Consider the following 11,825-nt stretch of genomic DNA (forward strand, 5'->3'; position numbering starts at 1 on the left):
TAAATAATGTCGCTAAAATCATCAAAATACCGAATATCGGGGGTACCGATATGTGTGGGCTATACGAAGACGTAAACTTACATGGGTCATTTTCTGTTTTATGCTGTAGTATCTATTACGAACTTCAAATACCAAATTTGAAACAATTCCGGTAAATAATGTCGCTAAAATCAAAATACCGAATATCGGGAGGTACCGTTATGTGAAGGCTATACGTAGACTTGGACATGCATGGCCCATTTTCAATACCAAAAGTCCTGCAGGCATAATACACTTTTGAGTAAAATTTTATCAACCTACTTCATTTCGTTCGAAAGCTAGAGTGATTTCCACAGATGGACGGACATTGATAAATCGACATAGAATTTTATGCTGATCAAGAATATATATACTTTGTAGGGTCTAAAATGTATATTTCGATGTGTTACAAAGGGAATGACAAACTTAATATACCCTCCATACTATGTTGGAGGGTATAAAAATCTGTTAAGGCCCGAACTTTTAATATTCTCTACCATTTGGAAGGACGACCTGCATAAGTAATTGTTATACCCTCCACCTTGAAAAGGTGGGTATATTAACTTTGTCACTCCGTTTGTAACATCCCTAAATATTCGTCGTAGACGCCATAAAGTATATATATTCATAAACAGCGTAAAATTCTAAGTCGATTTAACACGATACAGCCCACATTATTTGAACAGAACAATTTGTATTGTGTCTAGGATGGTTGATGTTGAAAATGAGATATACCGGTTTTGGTATAGCCGCCATAGAGCGTTATATTCGGTATTTTGATGATTTTTGCAACATTTTTTCACGGATTTTTCTAAAAATTAGTAATTGTGGATCATAATGGGTTCTAGGTCTGTTGGCGAAACAGTTTATGTGTGGGTCACGTTTTCGTATAGCCCCCACATAATGGTACCTCTGGATATTCAGTACCTTAATGATTTTTGCCATATTTTTCACGGATTTGTTTAACAATTGGTATTAGTAGTTCATAGTAGGTTTTAGCTCCGGTGGCAGAACATTAAAGATTTAGATCCACGTTTTTCTATAGCGCACATATAACGATACCCACCGGTATTCGGTAATTTGATAATCCTAGTCATGTTTACCCACAGAATGTTTTCAAATTTGTTCTTGAAGTATAAATTTATTTATAGAGATGCCCGTTTTGGTATGGCCCCCACACAACGGCCTCACCCACTTCATGTTTTTTTTTAAGTTAAACAGCATTATCCAAAGGACTTACTGTTTTTGGTAGTCTAAAGTGGGAAACGTTTGAACTCAGATACTTTTTATAAAAATGTTTTCTTTACCCAATGGTGGAGGGTATTAAAAGTTCGGATCGGCCGAACGTAATGTTTTTTTTACTTGTTTTTATTAAGTTACTGAGGTTTTCCACAAAATGGAATCCGAGATAGAGAGACAATATTGTTTGGCCCAAAATTAAACATAGAATTATTATTATATATTATATAATTATTATTATATATATACCTTAACTACAACTCCAACGGAGAACTAAATCTACAATAGATGCTGGCACTCTAGGGGCAAACATAAACACAAGTACAGAAGTAGAATCTTGTCTCTCGTAAGTTAAGAGACACATCTACCTTATCAACAATACGGCTCCTGGATCAAAGCAAAGGTTGCGCCTATACGGAGAAATAATTGCCCAAACTTGTGCATAACTCCCGCTGACCTATGACAATTATATTGGACTAATCGTGGCATAGACCGGACACACTAAGGATAGCATAAGATGACCTTTCAGCTCAAAGTTCCTACAACGGATCGGATCAATCCATGCCCATATGACCAGAGCTTCCACATCTCCCACGCACGTCATATATATATATATATATATATATATATATATATATATATATATATATATATATATATATATATATATATATATATATATATATATATATATATATATATATATATATATATATAGTTCTCCTGATTTCAAGCCATATTGCTCATTCAATAAATATCATTGTTGACATTACTTACTTCAAACATATGCACAATATAAGCAATTAAGTTTTACTGGAAGCTCTACTAAGTATACATAGTAATGTAGGGTATCATATTGTCGGGCCAGCCTGACTTTTGTCTTCTCCATACTCGTTAAAATATATAGTTGTAAGGACGGATCAGATGAATCTGCTAGTGGTGTGCGAAAAAGAGCAACGTGCTCTTTTTTCACAGTGGTTGAGAAATCACAGTTTGCCCTGTGATTTAAAATTGCTATTCACTGTGATTGAGAATCACAGTTTTGTACACACCTGGCTACTCTTTTAAAAAGTTCTATGTACAATTGAGCAAACTAAATATTGCCACTGTGTTTGAAAACTGATATTCACTGTGATTGAGTTTAACAGAATGGTACACAGCTGATTGCTCTTTTAAAAAGTACTGTGTCTGTATAAATTTGAAATATTTGTACCGCCACATCGTCTATTTTGTTTAGTTTTATTTTCTAAATGGCGACCAAAATGAAATCAGTGCCCTGTGGGAATTTTTTAAATATATTGACGATGTTAAAGTATTTTTTTTAATCCTAGTCCATTAAGGCCCGACCATATTAGGAGTCTCGATAGTAATATTAGGGTTTTATATCCCTAACCATTTTTTCATGAGGTCTCATACAAAATGCAATGCGTTTACGCATTACCGGGCCTTAATGGGTTAATAATCAATTAATGTCAACATTTTACATTTTAATTTAAACATTTTACAGGATTCCACACATAACACAATTACAAAGGTGGCCAACCAAAACAATCATGTTGACCACAACCATAGATCATCAAATATTGAAACGGTTAGGCCACACGAAAGTTCTGGAGAGCAACAAACATCTGAAGTGCCAGAAACGCCAAGGAGAATTGCACAACGCCAAACGCAGTTAACATCTTTTGCTTCACGACCGTTAAGTAAAAGACAAAAGGAAGAGGCTGACAATCACTTGATTGAAATGTTTACCCGATCCTTCCACGGTTTTAACTTGTTTAACGAAGAACCATTCAAAAATTTTGTACACAGTTTGAACCCCTCGTATCAACTTCCATCACGAACCTGGATTTCCCGCACAGCGCTCCCTTTCAAATATGAGCAGTGTACCGTTAAAGTAAGGGAAATGGTAAAAGAGGCGAAAGCCGTGTGTATTACAACAGATTGTTGGACCTCCAGAAATATTAATAGTTTTTGTGCAGTGACAGCTCACTACCTTGACGAAAACTTTAATTTAATTTCAGTTTTGCTAAATTGTTCTAATATGGATATTGGCCATACAGCAAACAATTTATTAAATAAGCTAAAAACAATCGTTTCCAGCTTCCAATTGGACCAAAAAATTGCTCTTGCAGTATCGGACAATGTTGCAAATATAAAAAGAGCTGGAGACATTTTGGGTGTTTGGCACACACTATAAATCTAATTGTTCAGGATGGTCTGAAAGCAAATGCTGCTGTAAGGGAAGTGCTTCAGAAGGTGAAGGTGGTGGTAAAGTTTTTTCGGAAAAGTCCAAAAAATCATAAAATTATTCTTGACTACCAAACGAGGCAAGGTATTAAATCACCTCTTAAGCTGAAGAACGAATGCCCTACGCGTTGCAATAGTACGCCTTACATGGTGGAACGATTTGTGCAGCTTGAGGACTCAGTTAAAACCTCAACTGCACTTTTGGTCGGTGAGCTACCCAGTTTAACAATCAATAATGGAAAGTTATGAAAGATTTGTTCAAAATTTTAAAACCGTGGGAGAGTGCAACAACATCGCTTAGTGGAGAGTCATACCAAACGGCATCTAGTGTTCTAGCTCTAGTAGAAGGCCTAAGCACAATAAACACCAAAATGTTATCGCAAAAATTACAGCCTGAAGTATTGGACGTAGCTTTAAATTTTAAGAATGGGCTTGAGGCAAGACTGTCTTGTCTCAAACGAAGTAAAACCCTCTGTTGCAGCACATTTTGTGACCCACGGTGCAAAAATATTCAATTTTGCTGACGTGGGTAGCGCTCAGGAAGAACCAACAACATCAACAACTAGAGAAGTTGACGAGATGTCGCTTTGGAGTGCTTTTGATAAGAAAGCAGCAGCATATGCCCCCAAAGGTACTTCGAATTGAGGTGCAATGGTACCTGGAGTGTGGAGTCATTTCCAGGCATGAAGACTCTCTGAAATGGTGGTGCAATAACAAATATAAATGTCCTCATTTGGCAAGAGTAGCACAACGGAAGCTAGGGACGTTAGAAACATCTGTGCCATGTGAAAGGCTTTTTTCAAAAGCTGGTGATATAATCACGGAGAGACGTTTACAAATTATTCTGTTTTTAAATGCTAACTCAAAGTATTTAAATACTTAAAATTTGTTTAATAATATTTTTTCTTTTGAAAAACATTTTTAAGTTTATATTATTTTTTCATCCTGAATTACAGTTTTTTTGTTTGTTAGTTATTGCTCTTTATTATATTGTTTAAAAACATTAAAATATATAAAATATATATTAAATATTAAAAATATTTAAAAATGTAAACAATACAAATTTTTAAAAATGAAAATCACAGTTTACAATTACCGTGATTGAGAAATCACGATCACAGTTTTCACTGTGATTGACAATTTACAGTTTTGCACACCACTAGAATCTACTAACTTGAAGACTCTGTCTTGAGCCAACAATATCTTTCATCTTAAAACAAGCTAAAAAGCTGTAAGTTCGCGCGGGCCGAACATTGAGTACCCACCATCATTTGGAACGAATTTGGCAATTTTCAAAAAAATAAAATCCGTTAAAAATTCTGTTAAAATCTTAAAAATACCGAATATAGCCGTTATATATTTGGGTATATACGACGACATGGACCTGCGTAGGTAACTTTTGTCATAAGCCTTTACAATATTCAAATGCGAAACTTGAAAATAAATCGGTGAATAATGTAGCTAAAATCATCAAAATTCCGAATATAGGGAGGTACGATATATACAAAACGTGAACCTACACAGACAGTTTTGTGTCATATGCTGTAGTATCGATTACGAACTTCAAATACAAAATTTCAAAAAATTCCGGTGAATAATGTCGCTAAAATCATCAAAATATCGAATATAGGGAGGTGCCGTTATATGGGGGCTATACGAACACGCAGACTTGCACATACGACTTTCTGTCATAGGCTGTAGTATACGTTACGAACTTAAAATAGCAAATTTGAAAAAAATGTCGGTGAATAACGTCGCTAAAATCATCAAAATACGAATATCGGGAGGTACCGTTATATGGGGGCTATACGAAGGCGTGGACCTGCACGGACAATTTTCTGTCTAAGGCTGTAGTAATCATTACGAACTTCAAATATAAAATTTGAAACATTTCCGGTGAATAATGCCGCTTTAATTACCAAAATACCGAATATCGGGAGGTACCATTATATGGGGACTATACCAAAACCTACCTAATTTCGTTCTGAAGCTAGTTTAGTATATTTGTGGTCCACAAATTGTGGATTATAAAGCTACTTGAAAATGGATTTTTTTTTGAAAATTGATGCAAACTTTTTTTTAAAACTACGATAGAGCACTTTATACCTTTCAACACATGTATGTTATTTCACAAATACGCCCCAGTACCCCAATACAAAAACTTGATTAAAGTGCGTAGGTATTCACCCAATAGAAAATTTACAACGTTTAAAAAAGTTTTTTTTTTTATTTTTAATGATAAACTTAAATTACATTCTTTCCACGTGTTTTACACTTTTTGTTGTTAATATATTAGGATTAATTAAGTTGAAATGTCAAGAAATGGTGAAAGTAAATATGGCATCTTTGACAACTCGGTATAAGGCATGGTAGAAGAATATAGGTAGATGCATGGTACAATGATATCAAGGTAGGGCTATGATACCATATGATTTCAATTTTTTTATTTTCTTGGCTTAATATCTCATCTTTATTTGTTTATGTTTGTGTTTTCTTTTCAATAACAAAACAATTGTTCAGAAAATATTCAAATTCGGGTGTTTTCAAAATGTTTATTTCATCGTATGCATCGACAAAATCTAGAGTTTTTGTAGCGAAAAAATCCTTTAGAGATATATAGAACCTGGTTTTGAAAAGAAGTGTTGACCGTTCATTTAGTTTTCGCGGTTTTCAATTATTTATTCAAAATAAATGCAACAAGTTGTTTGATTTTTTATTGTTTTGATACGAATTCTGACATTACAAGCCAAACAGGTAGACCTCTATACTTGCAATTTTTTCAAAGTTGGCCTAACTTCTCTTCATTGTACCATGGGTAGATGTATCAACGCTTGCGGATATTGATATGTCATATTTCTTAATAAGTTTTTTTTTCGAAAATAAGTGGATTTTTATATATTTTCTTATGCGACACCAATTGGAGGTTGCTATGATATGCACTTTTAAACAATTTTAGTAAATTTGAATAATTTTTCATTCAAAATTTTTAATTACAAAATTGGTTTAACAGTTCATTGTCCCAGCAGCTGTGTCGAAGCGACTTCCTGTATTTTTGTACCATGGTATAAGGCCCTGAGTTGTTGCCAGATTGAAATTTTTTGTTTTCGAGGTTTTGAATGTGTTATGAACATAATTCCATTCATTATACCCTCCACCTTGGAAAGGAGGGTATATTAACTTTGTCATTCCGTTTGTAACATCCTTAAATATTCGCCTTAGACCCCATAAAGTATATATATTCATAATCAGCATAAAATTCTAAGTCGATTTAACGATTTCCGTCTGTCTGTTGAAATCACGATACAGCCCACATTATTTGACGTAGAGCGCCAAAATTTAGCAGAGCTATTTGCATTGTGTCTGGGATGGTTGGTATTTAAAATGAGATATATCGGTCCACGTTCTGGTATAGTCCCCATATAACGGTACCTCCCGATATTCGGTATTTTGATGATTTATGCCACATTTTTTCACGGATTTGTTTGAAAATTGGTATTTGTTGGTCATAATGGGTCTTTGAGTGTGTGGCAAAACGTTGCATGTATAGGTCCACGTTGTGGTATAGCCCCATATAAAGGTACCTCCCGATATTCGGAATTTTAGTTTTTTTTACCACATTTTTTCACGGATTTGTCTAAAAATTGGTATTTGTGGGTCATAATGTCCTAGTTCGTGTGGCGAAACATTGTAACTATAGGTCCACGTTTTGGTATAGCCCCCATATAACGGTACCTCCCGATATTCGGTAATTTGATGATTTTTGCCACATTTTTTCACGGATTTTCTGAAAATTGGTATTTGTTGGTCATAATGGGTTCTAGCTCCGGTGGCGAAACATTGCATGCATGGGTCCATGATTTGATATAGCCCCCATATAACGGTACCTCCGATATTCGATATTTTGATGGTTGTTGCCACATTTTTTCACTGATTTGTCTAAAAATTGGTATTTGTGGGTCATAATGGGTCCTAGTTCGTGTGGCGAAACATTCTAATTATAGGTCCACGTTTTGGTGTAGCCCCCATATAACGGTACCTCCCCATAATTGGCATTTTAATGGTTTTTGCCATGGTACAATGAAGAGAAGGTAGGTCAACTTTGAAAAAATTGCAAGTATAGAGGTCTACCTGTTTGGCTTGTAATGTCAGAATTACTATCAAAACAATAAAAAAGCAAACAACTTGTTGCATTGATTTTGAATAAATAATTTAAAACCGCGAAAACTGAATGAATGGTCAAAATTTCTTTTCAATATCATGTTCTATATATCTCTTATGGTTTATTTCGCGACAAAAACTGTAGATTTTGTCGATGTATCCGTTGCAATAAGCATTTTGAAAACACCCGAATTTGAATATTTTCTGAACAATTTTTTATTATTGAAAAGAAGACACACACATAAGCAAATAAAGTTGACATATTAAGCCAGAAAAATAAAAAAATTTAAATCATATGGTAGTTCTGCCCTACCTTGAATTCATTGTACCATGGTTTTTGCCACATTTCTTCTAATGTTTCTTTTACCCTAAGGCGGAGGGTATTAAAAGTTTGGTCCGGCCGAACTTAATGTTTTTTACTTGTTTTTTATTCAAACGTCTAATTTTAAAAATTGATTTTTCGCCTCAAAAACATGCCGTTGGACCCATAGCGCGCTGTAAGAAAAAATTGTATGCTCTACGCTCAGATTTGATTATAGCTCCCATATATATATATATATATATATATATATATATATATATATATATATATATATATATATATATATATATATATATATATATATATATATATATATATATATATATATATATATATATATATATATATATCCTCCTCGCAAATCAGTATATCCGCTATTGATCCGTTAAAGATACAGTCTCCAAATCAAATATGTGAAATCGGGTGAGTATTTTATATATATATATATATATATATATATATATATATATATATATAATATACTCACCCGATTTCGCATATTTGATTTGGAGACTGTATCTTTAACGGATCAATAGATATGTGCATATAAAATCTAAATTTTTGGGAGGTACCTCCGATTCTGATGCTATATCTCCAATTCAAAGTGGAAATTCAAAAATGTATATAGCCTATGTTTCTTTCAGGCGATGTTGCAGTATATATGGAAATTTTCAGGAAAATCTATCTATCTATCTATATATATATATATATATATATATATATATATATATATATATATATATATATAATATACTCACCCGATTTCGCATATTTGATTTGGAGACTGTATCTTTAACGGATCAATAGAAATGTGCATATAAAATCTAAATTTTTGGGAGGTACCTCCGATTCTGATGCTATATCTCCAATTCAAAGTGGAAATTCAAAAATGTATATAGCCTATGTTTCTTTCAGGCGATGTTGCAGTATATATGGAAATTTTCAGGAAAATCTATTCTGCGGTTTTCGAGTCCATAAATTACAAACAAACAAACATACAAACATTTTCCTCTTTTATAGATATAGATTCCTATCTCGCCGAGCTGGATTTAGCTATGTGTGTCGGTCTGTTAATTTTTATTTGTAATCACGCTACAAGTCACACTAATGACGCAAACATCACGAAATTTTGCGTTGAGTCAGGGATAGGGTCAGAATAGAAATCTTTAGGGCTTGAAATGGGCCAAAAATAATATTCTGATTTTGTAGTCTCTCAGGTCATAATTATATACCAATTGACGCCTAATTTTTCGTGGGGTTAGATTTTAGAACAGCGAAGAAGCATACCTGATGGAATCGACACAGCACAGCGTTTGAAATGGACCATACCTTTTGTGTGAAACATCCATTTTCCAACACAATATTTCGCTTTGTTTAAATTTTGTGAATGAACGATTGATATTTTTTGATTGTCTATTTTGGCACTACGTTTTGTTTGTGTTGGAGTAAGGCGAATCAGACTTTGCCTATAGAAAAAAGCTCTTTTTGTTTATTTACGCACGGAAACCAAAAATTCTATTTGTCTGCCATTTGCCTTCCAATCGGATGTTGTGCTGGTTGTAGCAACACCAATAAATTTAAAATTTATCAAAAAATTATAAAATATAATTGGAATATGTCGAGAAAATATTTGAAGAATATTGACCAGCAAGATGCGCCAGCAAAATCTTGATGTGCTAAAATAGTTCATATGTTAATTCCCTATCATACGCATACAATTTTGGGTGACTCTGTAACAAAGGGCCAATTTCTGTTCAAAACAAAGGCTATCCTCCTATCGTTTTTTCTGACATTATAGTTCGTATTTTTTCGTTACAAAAATCAAAAATAGAAGGGGGAAAAGTTTTCTTGAGTTTGTCACTGACAGAAAAAAAAATGTACTACAAAAATCCAAAAATTTTCTTTCGCCAAATTTCCAAACGAAAAGAAAAAATACTGTTGCAAAAACGGGCTGCAAGAGCAAAAGCAAATTTAAACAAGTTAAAAAGTATCAATCAGTTCTGCCGATTGACGTATACCCCTAGCCACTGCTCGATTATTTTGTCTTCTGTTATGATTATATGAACTGTTGACCCTCTATATAGGAATGGACCAATATTGTCATTTCGTATCGGACCTAAATAAATACGATATAAATATTGCGACGTGCCAGGTTTGGATTATATTGGTAACATCCTTCACTTTACAAGGCATATGTGATCATTTCTGGAAAATGTTAACATGTGCGTGAGGTACAGATCTCGTGTTGATGGAAATATTTAGATGTACTAAGTCTGGAATGGAATTGGATGTTAATTTCGCTTTTTATGAGCTTAATGGAGATTCAAACTTTTGAGATTGTGGGGGAGGTACCAAAGGATGTGGAACGGTGTATCCCATCTTCACAACATATCTTGTGCTAGTGGAGGTAATGGGATGTGTGAAGTATAAAGAGAACCTAAAGCTTATTTCGGATTTTATAAACGTGCAGATAATATTTTTTTTTTTTTTGAAAATTTCGATCTTTTGTGGAGGAGGTGCCAGAAGGAGTGAACCGAAGGAGTAGCACCAGACCTTGGGTTAATGAAATTGTTGGGATGTGTGAAATTTGAAGACAATCGGACTCTTACACCACATTTTATAAGATTTGTAGTTGTTAAAAATGTTGACCCTTTGTGGGGGAGGTACTCGATGGAGTGAACCGATATTGTCCATTTTCGCACCTGACCTAGTACTGATTAGGATTTGCAAAGTTATAGCAAAATCGGATTATCGTTTCTCTTTCTGTGCAGAAAATATATTTTTTGAAAATGTTGACCTTTTGTGGGGGAGATACCAGAAGGAGTGGACCGATATATTCCATCTTATCGCCAGATCTTGGGTTAATAAAAAAATTTTAGAATGTGTGAAATTTGAAGACATTCGGACTCTTACATCACATTTTATAAGATTTGTAATTATTCAAAATGTTGATCCTTTATGGGGGAATTACTTAATGGAGTGGACCGATATTTTAAATTTTCGCACCTGACCTAGCACTGACGCAAATATTAGGGTTTGCAAAGTTGGAGCAATATCGGATTATCGTTCCTCTTTCTGCGCAGAAAATATATTTTTTGAAAATTTCGAACTTTTGTGGGGGAGGTACCAGAAGGAGTGGACCGATATTGCCCATGACAAAAATATTACGATGTACCAAGTTTGAACGAACTCGGATACTCCCTTCGAGAGTTATCGTGCGCACCAGCCAGACAGACGGACGGGCGGACATCTCTAGATCGACTCCAAATGTCCTGAAACGGATTTGGTCCAATGAGACCTAGAGTCTAAAACCGTTATTTCGACTAGGCACGTTTTGACCTATCAAATGATATATACCCACTCTCGCCATATGGCTGAGGGTATAATTAATTGAAAACGTCAATGGAATACAAATTTGAGCCCAAATGTTTGTTTTACAGAAACTGTTATTAGTAAAACTGATCTGTAATTGTATTTTTATACCTCCATTCTATGGAGGGTATATTAATTATACCTTTCACCATTCCATGGAGGTAGATTAACTTGTCAGATCCAAAAAAATATATATATTTTTGATAAGCGTACAATTCTAAGTCGATTTTTAGCAGTGACCCCACATGTGTATTTTCCAGTAGGTAGGTTAAGTTCGTAAATGGGCCATGCCAGTCCACGTTTCATATAGGTATTTTGATGATTTCAGAGATATTTTTTTTTTGTAGTTGAAGTTCGGAATCGGTACTACAGACTATGACAAAAAATTACTTTTGAAGGAACATTTCAGAGGTGTTTTTATTTAACATGTCTCTGTTATGAGAAGCGGCTCTACATTTTTCACATT

This window comes from Musca domestica, unplaced genomic scaffold, assembly GCF_030504385.1.
Source record: "Musca domestica strain aabys unplaced genomic scaffold, Musca_domestica.polishedcontigs.V.1.1 5, whole genome shotgun sequence".
NCBI lineage: Eukaryota > Metazoa > Arthropoda > Insecta > Diptera > Muscidae > Musca > Musca domestica.